The sequence below is a fragment of the Meleagris gallopavo genome, chromosome 7 (genome assembly GCF_000146605.3).
Source record: "Meleagris gallopavo isolate NT-WF06-2002-E0010 breed Aviagen turkey brand Nicholas breeding stock chromosome 7, Turkey_5.1, whole genome shotgun sequence".
NCBI lineage: Eukaryota > Metazoa > Chordata > Aves > Galliformes > Phasianidae > Meleagris > Meleagris gallopavo.
The window spans coordinates 21,742,435-21,755,975 of record NC_015017.2 but is presented as its reverse complement, the minus strand read 5'-3'; the positions used below and the strand labels follow the sequence as shown (position 1 = coordinate 21,755,975).

General features: G+C 40.0%; 1 long non-coding RNA gene across 1 annotated transcript; it reads left to right on the top strand.

Moving 5' to 3' along the window:
* The first annotated feature begins 5,354 nt into the window (after positions 1-5,354).
* LOC104911722 lies at positions 5,355-12,397 on the top strand. The gene is made up of 4 exons (XR_004160328.1): positions 5,355-5,478; positions 7,025-7,166; positions 9,842-9,907; positions 10,120-12,397. It is a non-coding gene; the product is annotated as an uncharacterized LOC104911722 (long non-coding RNA).
* The last annotated feature ends 1,144 nt before the right edge of the window (positions 12,398-13,541 follow it).

The following is a 13,541-nucleotide window of genomic DNA, read 5'->3' as shown; positions in this document are numbered from 1 at the left end:
AGGTTACTTGTATAAAATGAGATACTTAATGTTTTGTTTTTTTTTTTAATGTGGCATTTAATTTTCTGTACTATGGAAAAAAGTATATGCTGTGTGTGGAAAGGCAGGAGAAAGAACATGGGAAAATATAAACAATTATCATAAGTATCTTTCAAATTTTACTCATTATGTCTTATACTTCCTCAGGTCAAGCATTTGTGTGATGCTGGCAGCTTGGTGATTCAGATGTACACCAACCGAGAGTAAACTTAGATATTTACAAAAATTATTTTTATAATTACATTTATAAAAAAAATTCTGTTGTCTGTCCAGCAATAATTCTGAATGTAGCCATGAGGATGGCTACATTCCCAATCATGCCAGGAGGACGATAATGGCATTCACAATCATTTTGCTGCTGCTTATGTGAACAAAGCTGTACAAAACAGTTTGTTCCTAAGGATTGGTCTGTGGAGCACACTTAAACTCTGCAGACATTAATAAAGGACAAGTTAATGGAATTTGGGTCACCTGACTCATGTTGTGGAAGAGCACGACATTTGCTAATTGTGATACCAATGATTTTCTAGAATGTAGATATTTGTCTTGGCAATTGGTTTCTAGAACATATGATATGTAGGATTTATATGCATTGTTTGTTGTTGGCTTTTAAGTCTTCTGAGTCACCTTTCCCTTGGAGTTTACAGCTGGGAATTAATCCAATAACTCACTATAGTTCAGTCATGCTATTTACTTTTCACTGCTTTCTCTGTATCAGGTATTTCTTCTCCCCTCTTCTGTTTCCAGTTGCCTGTCTGTAGTCCATGGTTAAGTGTAATCGTAAGTGATAACTGTGGTTATGATCCATAAGGGCTGGGCTATGGTTATGTATCTTGCACTTTAGTCTTGGCTAGAGCTATTATTTTGTTGAGTGGCTTCTGCTCTTTACCAGTGTAAACATAATTACTTAAAGAGTGGAATCCTCTATGCTAGAATCCATTCCTGTATTAATACTGCCAGCTGCATTAGGCAAAGTATCACCAGCAGGTCAAGAGGGTATCCTTTCCCTCTACTCATCATTAATGAGTCCTCTGTCCAGTTCTGCACTCTGAAGTACAAGAGAGATATGGACATACTGCAGAGCAGCTAGCTAGCATAGGGCCACCAAAATGATCAAAAGAGTGGAGCATTTTTCTTACAAGAAGTCTGTGAGAGAGCTGGGACTGTTCAGCCTGGAGAAGAGGAGGCTCAGAGGGGATCTTATCAACATGTATAAATACCTGGAGGGAGAGTGCAAAGGACTCAGGCTCTTCCCTGGTACTTGGTGCTAGAACAAGTCACTGTAGGCACAAACTAGAACACAAGAGGCTCCATCTAAACATCAGGAAGCCCTGCTTCACCGAGAACTGCCACAGATTGCCCAGAGAAGTTGTGGATTCTCCTTCCAAAACAGTCTAGACAAGCTCCTGGCCAACCTGCTCTGGGTCTCATCTTGAGCAGGGGCATAGGACCAGATAACCTCCAGAAGTTCCTTTCAACCTTAACTATTCTGTGACTATCTTTTAATCCATTGCTTAATAATCTCCTAATAGAGGTTGTTTTCAGCCCCCTTTGCTGTTTTATTGTTTTTCTTTCAAATTTACACTGTAAAACACCTCAGTTTCTTTCCCCTTCCTGTTTTCTGTAATCAGGTAATACAGTATTTCTATATTCAGGATTTCTTTTTTCTGCTTATGCACAGAGATTTTTTTTTTTCCTCCAAGATGGTGGCATTTCTTGAACAAGGAAGCATTTGCATTTATTTAATAGCTAAGACAGAAAAATCAAAGTAGCACCCACATGACCTGGTGGGTCAAGAAAATATAACAAAATATTCATTAACTCAGATACTTAGAACTCAGAGTGCTGTATCCATATTTGGATAGCCAAAATTCAAACTGCCTCAGGATTTTCATGGAAATAGGTACATTCAGCAGTCCTGGCTCTACCAGCTGTATTGCCACAGGGAACAGGCAGCACTCAGACACACAGGGAGGGAGAGGTCTCCTCAAGATCTCCAGCAATAATATCTCTTCAGGCAAACCTGTGTAATGTTATTGCTTTAACATCTGATGAAACAGTGTTTAGGATATGTGTAGGTTAATGCAACCAGGCATTCTGTTTGTAATTACAAGGCCATCTCTGGGCAAAGTAAATTGCATTCAGTACAGGCATTTAAAAAGCATGAAATCTGGACTTCTAGAGGAAATTTACTGTAGTGAATAATGCTTGTTTATATCCATTTAAATAAGAACATTTTAACACTATATCAGGGCATCTCAATTTCTCAATTACAGAAAGAGGTTTCATTACAATTATATTTTTTATTAAAACACTTCCATTTATATTTTGTTGGTTACATGACTGACTTCTAGTCAGTAATGTATGCCAGTTTAAATACCAGCAGATTCACACATGTGCATGCTCACACAAATGACAATGTGCAGCAACTGCACTCATTCATAGAATACACTCATCAGTTAAACGCAGCATAGTATTAACTGTGGAAAAAATATTCCATATCCATTAAATTCTTGAGCCCATAGAATTTTATAATACTTCATTTAATAATAGTTTTTCACCCTTTATCATCTTACCATGGCTATACAAGTGAGAAAATATTTATTTTTAAAATATAATCTAAAGAAAGGATGGGAATGACTCATCTCACACTGAGCTTGCGTTTGCAGAGCCTTTTCACAATGAATCTATCATCACTGCAGAAGTAATCAGAAATATAACAACAATTAAGTGTTCTAGTAGAGACTCGCAAGCAACGAGAACAAAATAATGGTTGTACATAAATATAGCTGGTTTCAGTGCAGTTTCAACATTTATGTAAACTGCAGTTTAGGACTGGCAACAGTATTATTGCAAGCAATAATGTTATTAGTCTGGCTGCTATCAAAGGCAATAAGAAGTGCAGGTACAGTAAAGGGCAACTGAAAATAAACCTATTTCTTTACCTTGTGTAACATTACAAAAATGGAAGGATTATGTCATTTCAGCAGGAATAAATTTCAGATATGCAAGTTAGATAACTTCTTTTGTTGCTTTATTTTGTAACTTTAAATCCTTAGTTGCCTTTTCAAATTCTGTATTAAGGTATTTCTGAGATTCATGGATGACTCTATTGGCAAGATGTGCACTCCAGTTGCACCTATAAAGCTACTGCAATTTCTGTGAAAACTGCCGCATCACGGAAAACAAGTCTGCTTGAAAATCCACCATGTGACACAGTCTGCAAGCATGGTAGCTCCAGTACAGTGTACTTACCCATCATGACTGTCTCCTCACTGTACACAGGTATGTTGAACAATCTGGCAGTTTGTCGAAAAGTGTTCTAGCTGGTCTGCAAGGGGCTAGTGAAAAAGGGAATGAAAAGCCATCAGCATCAGAACAAAGCAAGCAAGCAGACTCAACGGATTGATTAAAAAATAAATAAATAGGGATGAGCTTTTGTAACAGAGCCCAAGAAAGTCCAGATTGTAGCAGACAAAAGAGTCATAATCAGGGAAGTTTCTGTGATTCAAAAGCCAACATATGAACTATGGGAGAAATCTGGATACCAGATCTCCCGTCTTTGTGTGTTCTAATATCTGTAAGCTGAAAGTATGTAGAATTAAACACTGAGGTCCCACTTAGACAAGGCTGCTAGCTGTTCAGGAGGGTCAGCTAGCCTGGGTGTGTGAGCTGTCTGTATTACTATTTGCTATTATACAATTTATATAATAATATACTACAGAATTTTTGCAACTGTGGATAGAGAAAATGGCTTGTCAAGAAGGCTTTGTATACACTAGCGTATAATAATTCAGCAAAACAGCAGTAATATGAAAAGGAACATTGCTCAGCAAAACTATCAGATCACCTCAGTTTCTTGTCATGCTAATGTCATGATGGGCTGAATTCAGAGAAAATGCTGATTATCTACATTCTTTACTGATTATCTAAATCTAGGTTTGCCTTTCAGTTGCTTGACTTTTTATGAAAGATTATTTTGAAGTAGTTTACTAAAATGTGGATGCAAGAAAAATGTGTTTGCATAGGATTACGAAGCACAAAATCCAGTAATTAAGAGAGAAGTTTAAGAAAAACATTGCACTTTTGTCAGAATGATGATAATTCAATGTTAGGAATTACGGCTTTGTTTAAAAAAAAAATAATGCAGTAATGGAGAAAAGTGCAGAGGAAGGATTAGTCTTTACAGTCTGCAACTCAAATAATTATGAAGAAATGTATGGATACAAAGCCCTTTTTTTTATTATTCTTATGAACATTACTTACAGACTATTTCTTAATTAAAAAAAATTATTAGATGAGAGCTGATGCTGTGGTTGGAGGGAGTCAGATCTAGCTGAAGCTGATATAAACAGTAGCTGCTCTTTATTTGTATCTCATTCAATTGGAATACCAGTTCTTATCATTTTAAACGCAGAACTCTAAACCTCAGCCTGGGGAAGGCAGAGCTGAACTTTATGTTTCTGACTATAAAAATAGGTCTGCTCATTTTATGGGTCTGAACACATTTGAGAGAGATAAAATGAAAAACTCCATGGAAGAAGCAGAGTGTGTTCACGATGAGCCGGCACAATGCTGACCCTGAGAGAGCTGGGGAAAGTGGAGCAGGAGCCCTGATGACGTGAGGCTGGGAAAAGCACTGCACACTGAGAAAGGGAAGAGCCTATTTGTTGCTCTTTTTGCTCCCTCTTCTTCCCTTTCTCTTTTTTGTTAAACAGAAGTGTATCAGAGAAATACCCATCTGAATTTCTCCTAATCAAGCAACCAGAAACAACCTGAAGATTTTGTCCCGTATAAGCCCAAATACAGATGAAATACAAATACAAAGCTCAAAGATGGGAGGGTTCCACCAGAAAAACACTCCCAATGGGGGAGAAGTGCTTTATAAAGCATTTATTTTGCTCCAGGACAGAATTCTCAGACCGCAGACTGACCTGTGCTCTCAGATAACCGTTTTGTCTCCGTGCAGAAGATACAGAGCCCACTAAGGTGGTCAGTAAATCTCAGTGAAATCAACGTAATACCAATTATGCACACGTACGCACTAATATTATTTCTTGCTCCTCACCACTCCTTTAAGATCTCACTAAATCTTACTCTTGGTTTATGGTTTTAATCGACCTTCCTCCAGAGCCCGGCTCTTCCCCGCGCTGATCCGCGCAGCCCTTACGCCCTGAGGTAATCTCGCGCGCCACCACGTCCGGTCTCGGCGGAGCTAAGCTCCGCGGAGCCGCCCTCGCCCGCCGCCGCACCTCCGCGAAGCGCAGCCCCGAAATGGCGGCGTGCGTTTGACTGGCGGCTCGTTGGCGCGGCGAGTGGGGCGGAGGCTGTCCCCTCTCCGAAGTAAAGCCGGGGCAGCCGGCGGAGCCAGGGTTTTCCCGATAGTCTGAGAACTCCATTGCTGCAGGGGAGCGTACACAGACGTTACGTTTTTGGAAGGTAACAGCTGTGCTTGATGCTGCAAGCGACCGGAGAGGAGGCGAACTTAGAGTGTCCTTCTAGTTACTTCTCTAAAGCAGTGTATTCCGTTTCTTTGCAAATGTAAAATAATTCTTAGTTTTTATGTTTAAAACCTGGTGTTTTGTTGTTTCTGTTTGTTTTTTTAATTCTTCTAATCGAAATCTGTGCTCTAAAATTCCAGTACCACTGTGCAATGAAAACCCACGCTTGGTGTTTTGCTTTGAGGTACTTTGAAACAGTTAAGTACAAAACTCTGTTCCTGTGTGAAAATTCCTGTTAGTGCAAATGCATAATGCTGGCCAAGCGTCAGCAATCCAGCTGCAGTTACTGAGGTTTCTTTCTTGCCAACGCAGTGAATTGGTTCTGTCTCAGCCCACAGTCGAATTCTGTGGAAAACGTGTATCCAAAAATACGTCAAATTCCTTTTGGACCCTTTTTGTACCCCCAAATTAACTTCATTCAATTCTTAATGCATGATTTCAAATTGTAATGCATTTATTTTCCTAACGTGATGTCCTTTTATCATCTGGTGTTTATCTGAGTTGATGCAAATTATTGACACTGTAGCACATAAAGTGAAAATAGAAGTGCTCACTCAAGTTCTGTTCAAAAATGAAAACGTGACCTGAACCAAGCAGAGCTCTTTTGCCCCTGGGCTGATACTTTCACACGGCAGTCCTACTAGGAGATGAGGTGAGCATAGGATGCTGAAAGCCAATTCAGACCCTTTTCAAATTGAAGGTCAGTTTAAGTGCAAACAGATCAGTTTGGAAACAGAAAATACGAGCTTTTCCACCCTTTGTGCTGGCATTTGCTGCATGTGGTGCTTTGTGGTTAAGCACCTGCAGGAGGGTTGTCTGCAGCAATACACAGGTGCATGCTGGAGAGTGAGGACAGCTGTGTGATTCCCCCCTCAGAATTGTTTGCTGCTCAGCTGATTATATGCACAATAAGTTCTTTCTCCAGTACCATTCAGAGTCTTTGGTTAGAAGAAACATACCTGTATTATTGGCTTTGTGAGTACAGGGATGAGAGATATAGCAAGCAGAGCAGTGGCTGTTTGGTTGCTTTAAGACCTGCCAGGACCAATTTTGCAGTGTTTTTGCCAAATGCATTCAGAATAAAAAGTTCAGTGGACAAAGATAATGATTCTTGCATGCTAATGGCTGGAGGACAACAAAAGACTCCTGAGTGCAAAACTTTTTCTAAGGAAATGTTCTGTGTTGCAAAAACAGAAGTTACTGTCTTTGCCAGTCTTCTGCCAGAGGAAGTGATGGAGAAGAGAATAATGAACAAAGTGCTCATAGACTGTGCAGTGCTGTGAGGGTATTCAAAGAACATTTGTGTTCAGGAAGGTGTTTTGAAATACTGAAAATTCATTTGCTTATATTTAGCTTAAAAAAACTTGGCTGGTGATATTTTTCTGTACCCTAATTCTAGGCTGTCATCTAAACAGGACAGAGATACACCGCATGTAGCAGTAGCTTTTCTTTCCTTAGTTCTTACAGATTTCCTTTTTCTTCAGTTCTAGATGAAAATTCCTGTGATCCAACCCAAGGAAACATGATAAAGCAGGAAGTGAGATGAGGGAAGAACCTAAGTGTTAGAAGGAGAAAAGGAGAAAGGGGGAAAAAGTCTCATACAAACCTGAAGCATAACTGACCCAGGTGAGCACTAAACTTTTTACCAACCTTTTCTACTGCTGAACTTCACTAATGTTGAGTTAAAGAATACAAAGGCACTTTGGCTTATTTGTTCAAGGGAAGAGGAGAATGCTCAGTGCCTGCAGGAACAGTCAGCTCTTTGTTCAGTAGGAAAGATCTGTCCTGGTTTTATTCTCTTGTAGTTTAATTCCTTTTCATAAAATTAAACTGAGCTGGACTGTGGGAGAATAAATAAGCTGCATTGTATCAGCAGTCGTCCAGGATGTAAGTTCAGAGTGGGCGTTTTCAGTAAATTCTAATGCATTGCAGTCTAAAGTATGGAGTCTTAGTGTTAACAAGAGGTATCAAATATGTGAATTTATTTGCTGTGGTGGATGAACACTGTGCTGTTTAATACAGACCTGTAGCTCCTAAAATGGTGAGAGGAGATGGGAGAGAAGGTAAGGGAGTTGCAGCAGGAAAATCTAGAACACAGAAGGTTCACAGTGAAGGTGGTGATCACCTAAGAATTGACAGCATGCAGCTGGGGAGAGCATCTGTTCCACTGATTGGTTAAAGCAGTGGAATACTCTGCAGGTTGAAATGGAGAAGGAGCAACCATCTAATAATACTTTAAATCTGTCTACTATTGATTCCTCCTAGTCTTCCTGCCTGGCATGCTTCTTTCACACCTTCACAGAGTTCTGTGCTCCTATTCAGAGGTCTGGTCAAGTGGAATTGGGAAGGGGCGTCTTGTCAGGAGTGACTGATTTTTGTGTCAGCGAAAGGAAAGCTCGGAATGAACCAGCTGCTGCATTAAAAAAAGCAGGGGCTTTACGTTGACTTGCCACACCAGAAAACTGAAAAACACCTTGGTAAAGCTGAGCTGTCCCTTCTGAGTGCTTTGCAGCAGGCAGGAAGCTCTAATCACACAGCTGAGACTTCACCTGTGGTGGTGGCACAGGAGGGAGGGCAAGGGAGTATGTGATTTTTCTTCTACGCTGCTGCTTCATAAGGAACAAGGCATACAAGTGGAGAAGGCAAATTGAGGCTCTTACTCCCAGTTACACAGAGGCACTGAACTGATTAATTCGTGTAGTTTCAGATATGTCCTTTTCCTTAATGGTGCCCATTTCCTGGATCCACATACTATTTTTTCATTGTTGTGAGTTTCAACCTAAATCTCCAACTTCCATGTTAATGTTTATGAGTCTTGTGTCTCCCATCCCCAGAATTAGGAATGTAGCATTTAGGTGGAACAGTACAAAGCGTCTGAATAGATGAAGTCATTTTCTGAATGCTTGCTAATCATTAGTATGTGCTGCAAAGCAGTTCAAGTATTAATAAGAATTCTATGGAACATAATACAGAGGAACTAGAAAATTCTCTTGAGAAGAAAAATTGATGACAATTTTTCCTTTCATCCTGGCAAGGCTTCTTATTTTAGTTGGTGCTTTCTAATTGCTATCAGCAGTATCAAAAGACACAAGTTATATTAAAGAAGTTCCAGCCTTTGCCCAGAAATCCGTAGATTTCATTCCAGCTGTGCCATATTCAGAGTTAATTGGATGACCCAGTTTTTATCCTGAAACACTATATGAACTTAGAGACTGTATCAGTATGTCTTACAGTTGCTGGAAGAACACATCTATGATCTTAGGTACAAAAAAGCTGGAGGCCACAACACAGTGTTGGAAGTACGTTAGCTGCTAATCACTAAAAAGAGAGGTGACCAGGGGAATGGGAACTCGTGCCACAACCATAAGAGCCAGATGTTTCCATTTTAGTTACATTCCCTCCATAAAAGGTTGATGGTTTGAGGGACAGTGTTCATCATTCTCTTCATCGCAAGAAAGCATCATCCCATTTCAGCAGTGTGCCCTGGTGGCCAAGAAGGCCAATGGCATCCTGGCTTGTATCAGGAATGCTGTGGTGAGCAGGACTAGGGAGGTCATCCTGCCCCTGAACTCGGCATTGGTGAGGCCTCACCTTGAGTACGTGTTCAGTTTTGGGCACCTCAGTACAGAAAGGACGTGGAGGTACTGGAGCAGGTCCAGAGAAGGGCAACGAGGCTAGTGAAGGGCTTGGAAAATCAGCCCTATGAGGAGAGGCTGAGGGAGCTGGGGCTGTTTAGTCTGGGGAAGAGGCAGCTGAGGGGAGACCTTATTACTCTTTTCCAGTACCTGAAAGGTGCTTACAGTGAGAATGGGGTAGATCTCTTCTCACTGGTGACAGGAGACAAGACGAGGGGAAATGGCCTCAAGTTGCGCCAAGGTAAGTTTAGGTTGGATGTTAGGAAACACTTCTTTACAGAAAGGGTGGTTAAACATTGGAATAGGCTCCCCAGGGAGGTGGTTGAGTCACCGTCCCTGGACGTGTTTAAGAGCTGTTTGGATGTGGTGCTTGGAGATATGATTTAGCAGAGGGTTGTTAGAGTTAGGGTGCCGTGGTTAGGCTGCGGTTGGACTTGATGATCCTTGAGGTCCCTTCCAACCTGAGTAAGTCTATAATTCTATGATTCTTTCCATGTGCCATCCTGTTTGAAATAAATTAACTGAGCAAATGAAGTATTCAGGAAACTCTCCTAAGTTCTTTTTACCAACTAAATCAGGCTATAAGTTTTGGATTTCTGTTTCATTCATCATGTGCTCGAGACCTCCTCATGTTCTTGTTAATAATTCAACCTTCAACTATTCCAGGTGTATTGCTCAGCGGGAGAGCACCTTTTGCTGGGTCCAGCATATGGCCAACAGAAGCTATGTCAGGTAAGGAATACAAGCTTTAATTTTTCACCTTTTTCTCTTTTATTGTTAACCATCTTTGAAACAGAACTATGATGCATACAACAATGTTCACATATGTCAACAGCTGTTAGCTTGGGTAGCCAGTTACTTTGAAACAGCTGGAGATATGCCAAAGATCTCAGGTGTCTTGAAAGCTGTCAAGCTTCTACTCTTTTTCTGTTTTGTTGTTACAGTATCTGCAAACTCAGCAAATTCTGAAGTAAACTGGATTAGGTAAGAAAGAATTTTTAAACTTCATGTCCTATAGCATGTTGGTGAAAAACAGATGTATTGTGTTGTTCTGTCTCCCTTCCACAAAATAGATAAGTCCTTGTCTCACTCTGGTAACATGTCATAATTCTATTCCAGGTGGGGAGCTATTAGCTACGAATTGTTACTCTGCTTGGAGATAGATTTCTTAACCTTTTTCTTTCCTTTTCTCATTTATTTATTTATCAAGTAGTGAAAGTACAACTACCGATGTAGGCAAAATAGCTGACTCCCAGGCTTATCATAACAAGAACATAGTAAAGAAACAGTAAGTTACTCACTGAGAATGCGCGTTTAAAAATTACATTGATTAGCGGCTCTGCTATGTGGCCTTCATTTGTGACAGCACGACTGTATTTGACTCAGATTGCATTAGAAGTATTAATTCTATTCTCTAACGTTCCCTAGGAGTAGAAAAGCCCTTCTGACTGATCAGTTACTTCTCTTTCTCCTCCTTTTCATAAATTAGTTGCTAGTAGAGATTTCTGAACTGTGTGGTGCGTGGTATGATGAAATACAGATGTCCGTGCTGGTAAAATTCTTAGTTGTATTTTTGAAAGAACTCTTCAGCCTCATCTTGGAAAGAAACTACCATGTTTAATTTCTACAGACTTCACCTCTCAGTTTTCTTCTAAGAGTGATTGTTACAAATCATACTTTAAAGGCTGCTAGTCTTGATTACGAGTCTGTAGTGTTGATGGTTTTGCTGATGGACAGTGCCTGCAGTATTGGAAGAGGAATAAGCTTTTATAGCCTTAATGCCATAAGAAAGAACTGTACTGCTTTCATTACAGCTCCTGTCTGGAGAATTGACTCATAGCACACTTTTTCCTTTGTGTGTTCTTTGCAAAATAAAATAAAATTAAAATATGGTAGCTCACTCTTCCCTCAGAATTCATGGCCACAACAGTGTCAACTTATTTATGAAAGGAAACCCAAGGATTTCATTGTAAAGAATTTGAAAAGAAAAATCAGTTTACAGAGAATATTAACACTGAATGTAGCACAGGTTCCAATTAAGGATTTTCCTATCTAAGCGTTAAGTTAATCTTCTTGCATGTCTATTTTCAAGTATTATAGCAGAAGGAGTGTCTCTTCCTAAGACACTGTGGTAATGGAGCTAATGACAAAACAGTTGGTGCTGTCACGCTAAGGTGATCTTCACTCTTGCAAGATAAAATATAGTTAGACTGGCACATTTTTGCAGGGGTAGGCACTTAACCATGTGTGTAAAAGATCTGACTCCTTTTAGCCAGCAGATGCCTCTGTCCTTGGCCAAGATGTCTGTACAAGGTATATAAATCTGTAGAATGCTCAACAGTCTGTACTATATGCCATGGTTTCCTCTCCAAAATGCCTTTACTTGTGTCATGGAAATATTAAGTTGCAGCCTGACCCAGTGATTGAGCACCTGGTGGGAAGGCAGGGCCAACCCAGGGAAGCTCAGGTAAGTGTAATGCAACTGAGTGACTGGAAAGGGTGCAGCCAGCATCCACCCTGTCCCAGACCTCATTTAAGAGTTGGCAGTAGAGGTACAGGTATCTTGCTGGAGATCTCTGTGTACCTGAGACCTTTCAAGGGTAAGCAGATTTTTTTTTCCCCTTTGTTTCTGTGTCAATGGCTGCTGTATTTGGGCTAATCCTTGCTGCAGCCTAGGACTTTGCTAGCCTGCTGTCACTGCCATGCTCTCCACTGCGCTTTAGCATTACAGACCTCTAAATGTATAAACGCTCTGGGGACTAGGTGGAGGATCTTGGAGTGTTGCACCATACCTGCTCAGGTAAAACTGTCCTAAGGCCTTTGGCTGCCAGATTGCTGTAGTACCAAGTAAGCTCTTCACTTTATCCTTGACCTAATTCCAGTTCTGTCAGGGAGGCTGTACTGAACTTCTAGGTATTCAGTTGCACCTTCTCTCTCCTCTTTCTTGCCTTTGTACTCATTCAAATGGAGTCCATTAACTGCAGTCCAGCATTTTCTTGTTCCAGGTGTGCTGTTTCTACTTCCGACTGTCTGCAGATGGAAAATTTTGCTGAACAGTTCCTTAGAAGGATTTGGTGTCACTAACCAACTGCATACTAAAAGGGCCTTGGTATAGGCTTTGGTACACCAAGTATCAATCCATATTTAAAATTCATACAGAAATGACATGTATTGCATGGAAAAATAGACTAGGCTCTTACTCTGTTATAACAAGGTAGAGGCATCTCTCTGTCTGTTAAGACTTTTTTTTTCTTTCTTTTCTTTTTTTGTGGATAATAGAAAAAAAAGATTAAAAAAAATAGGTGGAGTCTTCTTTTTGGCATTGAAATCAGAAACAACAGGAAGTTCTGGTTTAGACTGTTCAGAATAGTGCTGGTTCCATTTTTTATTGTTTCCTGAGTAAGCATAGAACTGCAAGAGTAATGATGATCCCAAGGTATTCTCATCTTCGTATTTCACTATTACTTGGAAAAAGAAAAAATCCCACCCTTTTGTCTTGTAAATATTTCCATGTGAGTGATTAGTATTTTACTAAACTCTGCCAAGTGGAGATGTTCCTGATTTAGTGTTCTCTGCTATTTCTTTCCTCAGCTTAGGTGCTGAAAAAATGACAGGGAAAGAGAAGAATCTTTTATAGTAGCTCAGCTAAATAATGATTTGTTCTACTATTTGTCGGTGACCTGTGCTGTTGCCAATTCTTGTCTTTTTCATGATCTCTTTACTCATTCTTTTCTCTGTTTTGCAGCCCAGCATGAACAGAAGAATAGAAGGAAACTGTTGTTAATCCAGTCCTGAAAGACAGGCAGGGCTAGAGGTTCCAGGTTCACTTCTTTCTTCATTATCTTCCCTACTTTCATGCCTGGGTAAATGTATCCAGATTTATCAATTTGGCAGTAGACTTTAACACAAAGTAATTAATTTAAGCAGAGAGAAAAATGGAAATGGAGAAATAACTTAATCTGATGCAACAATTTCCAGAGAAAGGGTTGCCCCTTAGGGTTATAAAGACCCGAGTGTCCACTGAACACACTGATACTCTGTTTGGTGGAAGATGACTTGCTTTCAAACGCTTAGCAGTTTACCCGAGATATTACAGGATCTGTCACCTAATCAAAACATTTGTTTTAAAATTATTTTCAATATTTGTCCTCCAGCACAGTTTCTCTTTGATGTAGAAGAAACAAATTACTGGAAAGTTCCCTGTGACGGCTATTGCATACTTTTTAATACATTGACTTTGAGGACAGTAGCCAGCAAATCTAGACGTAGAGGATGAGAGAACTTGTGGGTTTTTTGTTTGTTTGTTTGTTTCTTATCTCTAGATTTGTCATTTAAGTAGTCTAGATTCTACCTATGTAATCGCTAA